We start from the raw sequence: 14,246 nt of genomic DNA, 5'->3' as shown, positions 1-14,246 counted from the left end.
CAAAAAAAAAAAAAAAAACACAAATAATGAAATAAATAAAGAAATAAAGAAATAAAAATAATTATATAAAAAAAAATGAAAATGGCCTTTACCGAGTTGAGATTCATGGGAGATTTACATTAACATAGATTTGAACAATAAGGTATATATTAACTCTTCCTTTTCTTTTATCTATTTTTTTTAGAAATCACAGCGAATTATAGTTAGATCTTCATTAAATTATTACAATGGTTTAGTTTTGAGTTAAAAACTAAATATAAATTATTTATACAAATTCTAGTAAATGGTCATATTAGTAATATGATATTAAATTTACATCTGTAGCAAATAAATAGATTAAAGATAAAATGATCGAGAAAATTTGTGAACAACTAGCTAAGGAAAGATTTGGAAACAGGGATCCACTCTAAATTTGGAATACATGACAACAAAATTAGAAGGCAACAGTAAATACAGATAAAAAAACAAGGAAGATTTGGTAATTAAAAAAACATAAAATAAATACAGAGAAAAAAAAGTAAATACAAGAGCAGGAAAGCACGAAATAACTTGAAATAACTCTATATTACTTTTTTTTTTATACCACACTAACCATGGAAAATAAGATTTGTAATAAAAATATAATTATAGATATATAACATTTCAAGATTTTTAAGAATGGACTCAAGTAGATTAGAGAAATAATTTTATAGAGTTTAAACTTGAAATTGATGTCATGGGCTCACGTAGGTTTACTGGATTTCAAAGGATATAATCGAACTTTCATTAAGGATATATTCGTGACAACAACTTAAGTTAACCAGGTAAGTGACATTACTATCGGCATGGTTATATTTGATGTTGACACGTGCTTGTGGTTCTGCACGTTTCATATATACTGATATGTGTGAATTATCTGTGAATCGATATGCTCATATTATGTTTATGTTATGCTATAATATGTGAATTGTATGATAATATTTACGGTGTGATGTGTTCAATGATATGTTTGAGATATGTTACGAGAATGATGCACTAAACGTAATGTAACGATAGAAGTAAGATGTATTCACGAAACATTAAGGTTAATTTAGATGTATTCACGAAACATTAAGGTTAATTTAGATGTATTCACGAAACATTAAGGTTAATTTACGCCTCGAAGTGCTATGGATATGAGAGATTGATAAAAGAATATGGTTAGGATATGAGTAGAAAGAGATGAGATTATGATAGATTGACAAAACGATAACGTTAGGCTACATTCATGTGACGGTATGACTATGATAGGTATAAAAATGTTAAGGCTATGATTAGTTAGGATGGATGACACTTTGTGAAATTCATCCTGCAACTGCAACAAACGATAACGTTAGGCTACATTCATGTGATGACACTTTCTTTTGATCCAATTTTTTTTTCTCTCTCCTTATCATTAAAGAAAGACAGAAAAATTTCACGGTAGAAACATTCTCGAGAATTTCTCTTAAGATTCAAACCCATAGCTGATGATAGAACTAGAATAGATATATTTTTTTTTTGTTTCCTACTCACACGTGCTCATATCTTTGTTTCTCGATCAATCTCCAATTCTAATCTTCTTCCCCAATCAGATATTATGGTGTCGATATAGACCGAAATTTTGTGTTAAGGATAGTTGACCGTTCATTATAAGGCAAATATCTAGATATTTGCCTTACATTACGGGTTACCATATTTGCCCTTTTATTAAAGGCAAATATATTGCATTCATTTATTATTCTTTCCTTTTATTACTATTTCCATATTATTTGTAATTTACCATATTTCTGTATCCTGTAAATGATTATAAATAAGAGAACTCTCACCCCATTTAGGTGTGGTGGATTCAGCAAACATTCACATGGTATCAGAGCCCTTTCGGTTTAATAACCCTGATCCTTTCTTCTCTATGGCTTCCGAATCTTCTTATCATCTTCTTCCTTTCAATACTCTAATCCATATGATCACCATCAAACTTTCTTCCTCCAATTATCTTCTTTGGAAAAGCCAACTTCTCCCTCTCATTGAGAGTCAAGACATGCTGGGCTATGTCGATGGAACTATGGTTCCACCACCTCGCTTTGAACCAGAAACCTCTTCAACACTCAACCCCAAATATTTGGCATGGAGAGCAGCCGATTAACGACTTCTCTGTCTCCTGCTCTCCTCTCTCAATGAAGAAGCCATGGCTGTTGTCATTGGTCTCTCTACTGCACGTGATGTTTGGCTTGCGTTGGAAACTACATTCAGGCATCAGTCGAAAGCTCGTGAACTGAGACTCAAGGATGACTTGCAGTTGATGAAACGTGGCACCAAACCTGTTGCTGAGTATGGCCGTGCCTTCAAAAAAATTTGTGACCAACTTCATGCCATTGACAGACCGGTCGAGAACATTGATAAAGTGCACTGGTTCCTTCGTGGACTCGACACCGAATTTTCACCTTTTTCTACTGCTTAGATGGCTCTCACCCCTATCCCCTGTTTTGCAGATTTAGTCTCTAAAGCTGAAAGTTTTGAGTTGTTCCAGCGCTCCCTTGAGTCCTCTGACTCCACTCCTACAGCATTCACAGTCACTAATCGTGGTCGCACCCATGGAAGCCACCCTACTTCCTTTACCAACCAGCGAGGTCGTTCTTATTCTCACAAAAACAATTCTTCTAATCGAGGACGAACCCACTCAAGTAAGGGTCATTGACCACCTCACTGCCAAATATGCCGCAAAGAGGGCCATTATGCTGACCGCTGCAACCAACGATATGTTCGACCTGATTCTTCTCATGCTCACCTTGCTGAAGCCTTTAACATGTCATGTTCTATTGCTGGACCCGATGCTGCTGATTGGTTTCTGGACACTGGAGCTTCGACCCATATGACTGCCGACCCATCTATTCTGGATCAGTCTAAAAATTACACGGGTAAGGACTCTATGATCGTAGGAAACGGTGCATCCCTACCCATTACCCATACCAGTACTCTTTCTCCTGTTCCAAATATTCACTTATTAGATGTCTTGGTTGCCCTTCACCTCACTAAAAATCTTCTTTCCATAAGTAAATTAACGTCTGATTTTCCTCTCTCCGTTACATTTACTAATAATCTTATTACTATCCAGAATCGTCAAACAGGAAGGGTGGTGACAACCGGTAAAAGAGATGGAGGGCTATATGTGCTGGAGTGCGACAACTCTGCTTTTATTTTAGCCCTTAGAAACAAATCTTTACGTGCTTCATATGATTTATGGCATGCTCGTCTAGGTCATGTGAATCATTCTGTTATTTCTTTTTTAAATAGAAAAGGTCATCTTTCTCTTATGTCTTTATTGCCTTCTCCATCATTATGTAATACTTGTCAACTTGCGAAAAGTCATCTATTGCCTTATTCCCGCAATGAACGTAGGTCGTCTCATGTGTTAGATCTTATTCATTGTGATCTTTGGGGTCCTTCTCCCGTCAAATCAAATTCAGGTTTTCTTTATTATGTTATTTTTATTGATGATTATTCTCGATTCACTTGGTTTTACCCTTTAAAATTTAAATCTGATTTTTTTGATATTTTTCTTCAATTTAAAAAATTTGTGGAAAATCAATATTCTTCTCGTATCAAGGTATTTCAAAGCGATGGTGGTACCGAATTTACTAGTACTTGTTTCAAAACTCATTTACGTAATTCTGGCATCCACCATCAACTCTCTTGTCCATATACACCTGCTTAAAATGGTCGTGCTGAGAGAAAACATCGTCATGTGACTGAGACTGGCTTGACCCTTCTCTTTCACTCTCATCTTTCTCCTCGTTTTTGGGTTGACGCCTTCAGCACTGCAGCTTATATTATCAACCGGTTGTCTACTCCACTTCTTGGAGGTAAGTCACCCTTTGAACTCCTTTATGGCTACACTCCACATTATGACAATTTTCATCCCTTTGGTTGTCGTGTTTATCCTTATTTGCGTGATTATATGCCTAACAAGCTTTCTCCCCGCAGCATTCCTTGTATTTTTTTGGGTTATAGTCCTACTCATAAAGGGTTTCGCTGTCTTGATCCCGCCACCATTAAGCTATATATCACCTGTCATGCTCAATTTGATGAAACTCACTTTCCTACTATCCCTACCTCCCAGACCCAACCTCTTTCCTCTATTCCTATTTCAAATTTCTTGGAACCACATCTTCATCATATTGATTCATCCCCCCTACCACTTCATCACCGCACACTCCTCGATTCAGTTCATCCCCATGTGATATTTGTTCTAACCTTGTAGATGAGTCTGTGCAGGTTGATACTTCTCTTGCAGGTTCCACTTTGCCACCCTCGACTTCTAATTCGACCTCTATTGAACCTCCTGTTGATTTCTCTTCTTTGGGCACTCGTCCTATGATCACACGAGCCAAAGCTGGTATATTCAAGACTCGTCATCCAGCAAATCTTGGTATTTTGGGCTCATTTGGACTTCTTTCTACTCTTCTTGCATCCAATGAGCCAAAAGGATTCAAATCTGCGGCTAAGAATCCTACTTGGGTGGCTGCCATGGATGAAGAAATTCGAGCGTTACAACAAAATGATACTTGGACTTTGGTTCCTCGCCCTACCAACACCAACATCGTGGGCTCTAAATGGGTGTTTCGTATTAAATATTTGCCTGATGGATCCGTCGAGCGTTTCAAGGCTCGTCTTGTTGCAAAAGGTTATACTCAGGTTCCTGGTCTTGACTACACTGACACTTTCAGTCCGGTTGTCAAAGCTACCACTGTCCGTGTTGTGCTTTCTATTGCAGTCACAAATAAATGGCCTCTTCGACAACTTGATGTCAAGAATGCTTTTCTCAATGAAACTCTTATTGAACGTGTTCATATGGAACAACCTCCTGGGTATATTGATCCTCTATTTCCCACTCATGTTTGTCTATTAAAGAAAGCCCTCTATGGTTTAAAGCAAGCTCCTTGTGCTTGGTTTCAGCGTTTTAGCTCATTTCTTCTCACACTTGGGTTTTCTTGCAGTCGCGCTGACACGTCTCTTTTTGTCTTTCATCAGCAATCTAACATTATCTATTTGCTTCTTTATGTTGATGACATTATTGTTACCGGCAACAACTCATCTCTTATTGACAGCTTTACTCGCAAGCTTCATTCTGAGTTTGCTACCAAAGACTTGGGTTCTCTTAGTTACTTTCTTGGTCTTGAAGCTTCACCCACTCCTGATGGTCTCTTTATTAGTCAGTTAAAATATGCTTGAGATATTCTTACTCGTGCTCAGTTGCTCGATAGCAAACCAGTTCACTCTCCCATGGTTGTTTCTCAACACCTGACTGCGGATGGTTCTCCTTTCTCTGATCCTACTCTCTACAGATCTCTTGTTGGTGCCCTTTAGTACTTGACTATTACGCGTCCAGATATTGCCTATGCTGTCAATTCTGTCAGTCAATTCTTGCATGCCCCTACTGCAGATCACTTTCTTACTGTCAAACGTATTCTTCGCTATGTCAAAGGAACACTCCACTTTGGTCTTACCTTTCGTCCATCCACTGTTCCTAGTACGCTAGTCGCTTATTCGGATGCTGACTGGGCTGGTTGTCCCGATACTCGTCGTTCTACATCCGGCTATTCTATTTATCTTGGTAACAATCTCGTTTCTTGGAGTGCCACAAAGCAACCTACTGTCTCACGCTCCAGCTGTGAATCTGAGCATCGTGCTCTTGCCACAACTGCTGCTGAACTTCTTTGGGTTATGCATCTTTTGCATGACCTCAAGGTCCATATTTCACAGCAGCCCTTACTCTTATGTGACAACAAAAGTGCTATTTTTTTAGCTCTAATCCCGTTCCTCACAAGCGGGCCAAACATGTTGAACTAGTGTTACAGCAAAAAAAAATAAAAATAAAAATAAAAATAAAAAATAAAAATTATTATAAAGAACAAAAAAAATTATTATTATGTAAAAAAAAAATAATAATAATAAATTAATAAATATGTAAATAAAAATAATTATTTCCTCATCTCTCCTAGTCACTTTCCCCAAGAATCTCTCCTCAACCCACCTCATAGTTCCTGCAAGAATGAAACAGAAATGAAAAATGTCAGATTTGAGAAAACAGAAATACCTGCGTCAAATTTATAGGAGATGGGTTTGGAGAGATGATCGAGATTTACATGGGAGAGATTTGAGATTTCTCAGTAAGTTATATCTCACATCTTCTTTTTTTTTTTTTTTATCCAATTATTTAGTTTTATTTAGCAATTTACCTTGTTAGAAAGATCGTCAGGATCAATAGCAGAAAAAATAGAATCGATTAAATTCGCCAACCTAATTGAAAAGGTAGCAAACAAAACTAAAAAAGAAGGGTTAAACAGATTTAACCTATCAGAATTTCTTCTCTCTGCAAAAACAAACAAACAAAAAAAAGGTTCAGATTTAGTTTTGGCAGTGAGAGATATTTTTGCTAGAAAAAGATTTTGCATTTGAAGAGGCCAATAGTTTTCTTTTTATTTTATTTAATGATATTAAAAGGATTTTGCAGTAGTTTTCTTTTTATATTATTTAATGATCAGTAAGAACAGGGAGGGAAGATTGTGAATATAATTGAAATTATCTGGAAAATGTTAAAAAGTATTAAACACTGGAAGAGAAAATAGAATATCTGGAAAATTTTAATGGGTATTAAATGGTTTATATGAAAATAATACTATAACAAACGTATATAAATATTTCAAGACCTAACTCAGGCAAAGACTCGAACGTTCGCATGAAGTATAACACATGGATCAATATAAATTAGAGAAACAATTTTGTAGAAATTCAAACTCGGAACTGATGTCATGGGCTCAAATAGGTTGACTTTGAGTTCAATGGACTTTCATTAAGGATAACGACGGAATCGAACTTTCATTAAGGATATATTCGTGACAACGACTTAAGCTAACCAGGTAAGTGACCTTACTATCGGCATGATTATTTTTTTGATGTTGACACGTGCCCTGTGGTTTTGCACGTGTCATATATATTGATATGTGTGAATTGTCTGTGGATCGATATGCTTCTTATATGCTATGTTATGCTATATAATATGTGGATTGTATGATAATAATTATGGTACGATGTGCTCTAGGAGATGTTTGAGATAGGATACGAGAAGGATGCACAAAACAAAATGTAACGATAGGAGTAAGATACGTTCACGAAACGTTAGGTTAGGTTACATACTGGAGTGCTATGGATAGGAGAGATTGATGAAAGAATACGGTTAGGTTATGGGTAGAAAGGGATAGGTTTGTGATAGATTGATAGAACGATGGCGTTAGGATACGTTCTGGTGATGATATGACTAAGGTACGTCACGTAATGATATGTCTGTGATAGGTATAAGAACATTAAGGCTATGGTAAGTTAGAGAACGATATGACTATGAAGTGTTTACGTTATGACTTAGTTATGATATGATCCATTGTATGCTAGATTATTGTACTTAAGTACGAAATCATGTGAACGTGAATGTATGTTATTTATGCTGCTTAGTTGATGTGATATGAATGCATGTGACGATGTGTGGCCCTTGTACGATTATGGCTTGTTGTATGGGTATTGACATGTAACTGAATGAATTGTATGACATGAAATACGGTAAATTGCATGATACATAACCCCGCTAGGAATATGTATGATATGTAATGAAATGAGAATGAGAATGACATGTAAGCATGAAAACGTGACATGGGGTTATGTTCATTAAATGATGACGGTAGGACTAGTGGGACCTCATGCATATTGTGTGATCATGCATTTGGGGGATACCCCTATCTCATCACGAGGGTACGGACGCGTACATCCAAAGGGCAGGACAACGATCGTTATGCTTTGCATAGCGCTGCCGTGACGATTTTAATTCTAATGGGTCCCGGTGGGCCCCTAGAGCATGCCCACCGGCTAGGGACAGTGGCCCAGCAGTGTGCGAACTAGCTAGTGAGCCCATACTCGCACGTATGGGCTGCGTGTAGAGTATATGGTATACGTCCACGATTACCTGTTAGGATTACACTGTAGGGAAAACGAAACAAAACGAAACGAAACGAAACGAAACGAAATGAAAGATAGGTCCCATCATTTCATTGCATGTGATTGTTGCATTTAACCCCAATAGTGGGGTCACTTACTGAGTATTTCTTTAAATACTCAGGCCATGTGCTACTACATTTTTCAGGTTAAGGCAAGGCATTCATGTACGGCTGACAACGGCATCGCAACTCGAGATCATGGCACATGCATAGGCTAGTGGTATTTGTTTTCCTAGACTTAGGATAGAATAGGATGTTTTAAACTTAAACTCTTATTTATTTTATTTCGGGTCTTTTGTTGTGTCGTTTTAAAGATGTTTTCGAAACACGTAAGTCCATGGCTATGTTTTTAAGTTAAAGGTTATGTTTTATGGAATTTAAATGAAGTCTTTTGCATTCAATGTTTATGGTATGTATACAGTAGCGACCTTAAATTAAGTGGAAAATTTCGGGTCGTTAGAACTAGATTATCATTTCCTTCAAGGACTTGTTATCGCTGGCAAACTTCGCACACAATATGTACCCTCTCATCTCCAAGTTGCTGACATCTTTACAAAGAGTATTTCTCGACCTCTCTTTGAATTTTTCAGATCCAAGGTTCACGTTCGTTCAAGTCCAACGCTCAGCTTGCGGGGGGTGGGGGGGTGTTAAGGATAGTTGACCGTTCATTATAAGGAAAATATCTAGATATTTGCCTTACATTACGGGTTACCATATTTGCCCTTTTATTAAAGGCAAATATATTGCATTCATTTATTATTCTTTCCTTTTGTTACTATTTCCATATTATTTGTAATTTACCATATTTCTATATCCTGTAAATGATTATAAATAAGAGAACTCTCACCCCATTTAGGTGTGGTGGATTCAGCAAACATTCACATTTTGTTATAGTCCAATTCTGACCGGTAATAGATATCGAGGCTTTGCAATATTTGACTGTTTTCAATTAAAATTGTTCTTCCTCGGTATGTTTAATAATTAAAAAGAAAAAAAAAGGAATTATTTTCCTTTCCTCATTATTGTTTGTAAGTGTCCACTTGATTTGGTTCATCATTAATGTCCCATCTTTGTAGATGAATTCCATATACAAATTTGCCTATTTTCCCTATAAAATCAAGAGATTTGTAATATTTCTTCTCTTTTCTGCTAACTACTCCAATTCTAGCAAATTTTTTTGGAGTCAAAATCATGGCATGAAACTGGTTAAGAACTCCACCCTATCCCAATGCAAATAGAATGCACTAATAAATCACATAGATCTATGAACTACTTCCTGTATTTGAGTTGTGGTCAAGCTAGAGTTTGAGGATTTTGTAACTTTCATAGAAACATTGTCAAATAGGCTTTTCTCTTGGTGTACCTTATCTAGTATAACCCAAAACTAATGTTCCTATAACCATAACGAAAAAGACATCACAACCCTTTCAACGCCTTTGTAATATGAAGAATGGGCTTAACAAAATTCTCTTCTAAAAATTGGTATTATATAAGCATGATGGATGTCCTTCGATGCCATAAAACTTGGGATACTTGAAAATCAAACTTAAAATGATAGTCTTGAAACTTTAACTATGGTAATACCTTTTAACCAGGTTGACATTGCTAGGAAAATTGTTTGGTAATTTTCTACAACAATTTGTTTATATTGAGGTTCTTAAGTGCATTCGTGTACTCTAAGGAGGATTACCACAAAACTTCTAGTTGATTTAGAAAGAATGTCCCACTCTAATCCTAGTGTATCCCCACCCAAGTTCATCTTAAATCATGGTTTCTTAAATTTGAGGTATCTTGACAATCTCATACCATAGTCCCTCTCCATATACCTCTAAAATTTTGACCATGATCGTAATGCCTCATCCAAACTGCGACTTGATACTTTTAAATTACCTCACAACTTCCATAATTGCGGTTGTATTATTATTATTTTAACTTTCAAATTGTATTAAGGCAGGAAAGTTTTCTACATCTAAGTACTTCCAAAGCTCAGTTTCCATTAAAGGCACTTATGTCATTCACCAGTCAATTTAAGTATACACGTTTCAAACTTTTATGGTCTTAATTCAATTTTTTTTTTCCTTACTAATACTTTAATTTCATCTTTACATACTTCAAAGTTATAAAATTTTATTTCCGACACTACCACTTTTAATATGTATAGTATATTATAAGATATTGACATCTATCAAGCTTCTTAGGTCATTTTATTTTATTTGAAACTACTTACTCTTCAATATACATTGGTGGATTCATTCCCATCTCTATGGTCATAAGACTGTGTAGTTTATCTATGTCCGAGACGTCTAATTAAAACATAAGATCTTGCTTAGCAAAATCATTTTCACGCATACAATAACATTTAGTAGCTTACTAAAACTATAGCCACTCATTCACAGCAACAATCTCAGTAAATTTAAAAATCATCAATACAACAATTTACATTCACATTCCATGCAGGGTAAAACATAACTCATCAATACAACAATTTACATTCACATTCCATGCAAGGTAAAACATAACGTATTCTAAATTATAATAAATATAGAATTAAGCTAACATGAACGCAATAAATTATAATACAATCAATAGAGTAAAAGTCCAATTATGTGTTATATTTTATAATGACCAAGCAATAACAACATACACAATCAACGACATTTCATTTTCTTATCTTATGCAAGACATACCTGACGGAGACGGGGCACCGACGGTGGGACCATGGAACATGCCAAGCCTACATCGTAGGCCAGTCTACAAGATCTATAACCTAGAGATCTGATACCAACGGTAACGACCCGAAATTTTCTACCTAATTTAAGGTCGCTACCGTATATGTCCCATAAACATTGAATGCGGAAGACTTCATTTAAATTCCATAAAACATAACCTTTATCTTAAAACATAGCCATGAACTTGCGTGTTTTGAAAACATCTTTAAAACGATACAACAAAAGACCCGAAATAAAATAAATAAGCACTTAAATTTAAAACATCCTATTCTAGCATAAGTCTAAGAAAATAAATACCATTATCTTATGCATGTGCCATGGTCTCGAGTTGTGATGCCGTCGTCAGCCGTACAGGAATGTCTTGCCTCAACCTAAAAAATGTAGTAGCACATAGCTTGAGTATTTAAAAAAATAATCAGTAAGTGACCCCATTATTGGGGTTTAATGCAACAATCACATGCAATGAAATGATGGAACCTATCTTTCGTTTCGTTTCGTTTCCCCTACAGTGCTGTCCTAACGGGTAAACTTTGGACGTGTACCATATACTCTACACACCGCTCATAATTATTTTTAACCGTTATTTTAAGAAATATATATTGAAACTAAGTTGTAAAACTTAATTAAATATTTTAAAATAAAAAAATAGTTTTCTTTATGAATTAAATTTTAATGAATAAACACGAGAATCTAACCCAACCTAAAAATTTGATGGTTGAGTTCATTATTTAAGAAAAATTGTTTGGATTGAAAATTTTATAATCTGAATAATTGAGTTAGGATCCAAAAAATACATAGTATTATTTAGTGTATTATTTTGTCGAACACATATCTTTTTAACACAAAAAAAATAAAAGAAAATTCGATCCAACACATGTTAGTGTAATTAATAAATTCATATTATTATTTAAGGTTAATATTAATAATAAGCCTATCAACCAATGAATAATTAACATTCTGTTTGGACACTTTGGAATAACTCTCCATATTACTTTCAAGTAAGGTATATTATATGGAAATGATGATCATTGCATGTAACGACCCTAAATTTTCACATATCTAAAATCGCCACTAACGTCTCATGCTCATCTCTAATGCAGAATATAACTCTAAGAATGCTCATCATTATTAACGGAAAAATTTAAAACTTCTGAATACGTTAAAACATTAGAAAATACTGTCGGACTTACGTGTTTTAAACATCATGTTGGAGTTCAAAATAAGATAAAACAGTTACAAATTAAATAATTTAAACAAATGAAATGAAAACACCCTATCCTAATCAAGACAAGAAATTTTAAATATGCAACTATCCTATGCACGAGCCACAGTCTCTGATCACGATGTCGCCGTCAACCGTACGTGAGCGCCTTGCCTTTACCTGAAAAATAATATGCCACACGGTCTGGTTATTTCGAAGAAATACTCAGTAAGTGACCCCACTATAGGGGCGATGCTAATGCAAACACATGCAATCATAAATTAAGGACCTATGTCTAATCATCTTAAGGGTGGCCTCAAGTCTCGGACAAATGGGATGTGTGGTACTTCCCTACACACGACTCACACGTGCGAGTGTGAATCCGCAGGGCGCTCGCACACCCCTTGGACCCTCTGGTCAAGCTAATATGTAGCGACGCCCGGATGTCAACGAAACCCCATAGTGTCATGCGCCTCATGAACACCCTCATCTGTGTGCATTCGCACCTGTGCGCATTCGCGCTCATCATATGGTGCGCGTCCGCACTCATCATCTCTAGGGAAAGTAGCCCTATGCTTATGAACATACAATATGCATGAGGTCCCTCTACGTCCAATTATACATCTCTTCTGACACAACCTTCTAGCCTCATCTCTTGGTTACACTATGTAACACGTGCTCGTGGATATTTACATTAATATCATTTTCATGCTCTTAGGGTTGTGTCCTATGTTATCTAACAACATGATGCAATATGACAAACAACATCATAAGGCATGTTCAACATGGAAAACATCATCATTGTAACGACCCGGGAAAGAAAGAAAAAAAAATATCTATATAATAAAAAATAAATAAAAAATAAAATAAATTAAAAAGAAAATAAAAAATAAAAACTAAGTCGCCGAAAAACTCGCGAGTTTCACGGAACCCACGCGAAACAACGGCCACAGCACGCCCAGCCCTCAGCCCACGACACCCAGCATCTTCAGAACACCTGCAAAGGGAGAAAAGATAGAAAATTTCGAGAGAGAGAGAGAGATTTCGGACAAACGTCGGCGAGTGTCCAGTTTCTCCGATGAGCCCTCAAACCACCCTCAAACAGACACCAAACGACTTGTTACCACCATGAGAAGGATCCCTAACGAAAGTACAATAACTCAGGGTGCGTTTTCTGTTATTTCGTAAGCGCCGTCGTCGGTAACCGAGGTCGGAAAATTAGGTTTTCTTAATCGTTCTTAGATCTGTGGTTTTTAGGAGCTTTTAGGCCACAAAACTCCCAGAAAAGAAAGAAGGACGATGAATAAAGAGGAAAAGGGAAGAAAGAGGACCGAAATCGGCAACGGAAACACCGCGAGAAGGAGAGAGAAAGCTCGCCGAAAAATCGGTCGAAGTCGGGTAAGAAAGACGAGATCCACGGATCCGGGTCAACCCAAACCCAAAACCCGAGAGAGCCAGCCCATTCCTTCCCTTGGCCTCTGCCTTCGGCCTAGCCCAACTACAGCGGCCCAAACCTCAAACCAGCCCAGAAGCTACGGTTCAGTTGAACCAACCCAGACTAGACCCACGGTCCAATTGAGCCGACCTGCAAACCAAATACTTGTGGCCCAGCCCAGTAAGTCGAGGCCCAACGATTATTCTTGGCCCAGTAGCCTTCCACAGCCCGCGACCCGAACCACGACCCGAACCGGACTGCGACCCGCACTTCAACCTGACACTACCGCTCGACGTGGCTCTCTCTGCTGCTGCCACGTGTCACACAGTGGCGCAGGCAGTCCCTCAGCTCGGCTCGGCGCAAACGGCTCGGGCTCCCTTCGGTGACGCTCCGGTGGCTCCATCGGCTGTTCGGCTCGGCTCACCTGTTTTCAGCCCGGTTTCCACCATTCCAACCCTCCTGGATCTATTTTTGGCCTCGATTAAGGTATCCGAGGCCGTTTTAGAGCCGTATTTCACATTTATTAAATTATAGGTAAATTAATTGTGAAATACTAACAGAAAGTGGTGGACGGTGTGATAGGAAACAAACCCCGGCGACGTAGGAAGCAGCTCTCACAGAACGGGAGCTTACGTTTAGCTATTTAGGGAGTACTTCGGCCAAGGCCAACCAAGTAAGTGGCCTTACTATAGGATAGGTTAAATAAATTGTATGAGTTATGATGATGTGTGGATTATGATGCTCGATGATATGTGCAGTATATACATATTTTGTTGAGTGATGCTTGATATGTTTGACGCACGTTGTGGCATTATGATGAGCATGATGATTGCATGATT

At 37.1% G+C, this 14,246-nt stretch overlaps 1 long non-coding RNA gene across 1 annotated transcript; it reads left to right on the top strand.

The window, feature by feature from the left end:
* The first annotated feature begins 975 nt into the window (after positions 1 to 975).
* Positions 976 to 1,166, top strand: LOC111461968. Its single transcript, XR_002713674.1, has 2 exons — positions 976 to 1,063; positions 1,126 to 1,166. It is a non-coding gene; the product is annotated as an uncharacterized LOC111461968 (long non-coding RNA).
* Positions 1,167 to 14,246: the final 13,080 nt, after the last annotated feature.

This window comes from Cucurbita moschata, unplaced genomic scaffold (assembly GCF_002738365.1).
Source record: "Cucurbita moschata cultivar Rifu unplaced genomic scaffold, Cmos_1.0 Cmo_Scf00026, whole genome shotgun sequence".
NCBI classification, from domain to species: Eukaryota; Viridiplantae; Streptophyta; class Magnoliopsida; order Cucurbitales; family Cucurbitaceae; genus Cucurbita; species Cucurbita moschata.
This window is presented reverse-complemented; position numbering and strand designations above follow the sequence as displayed.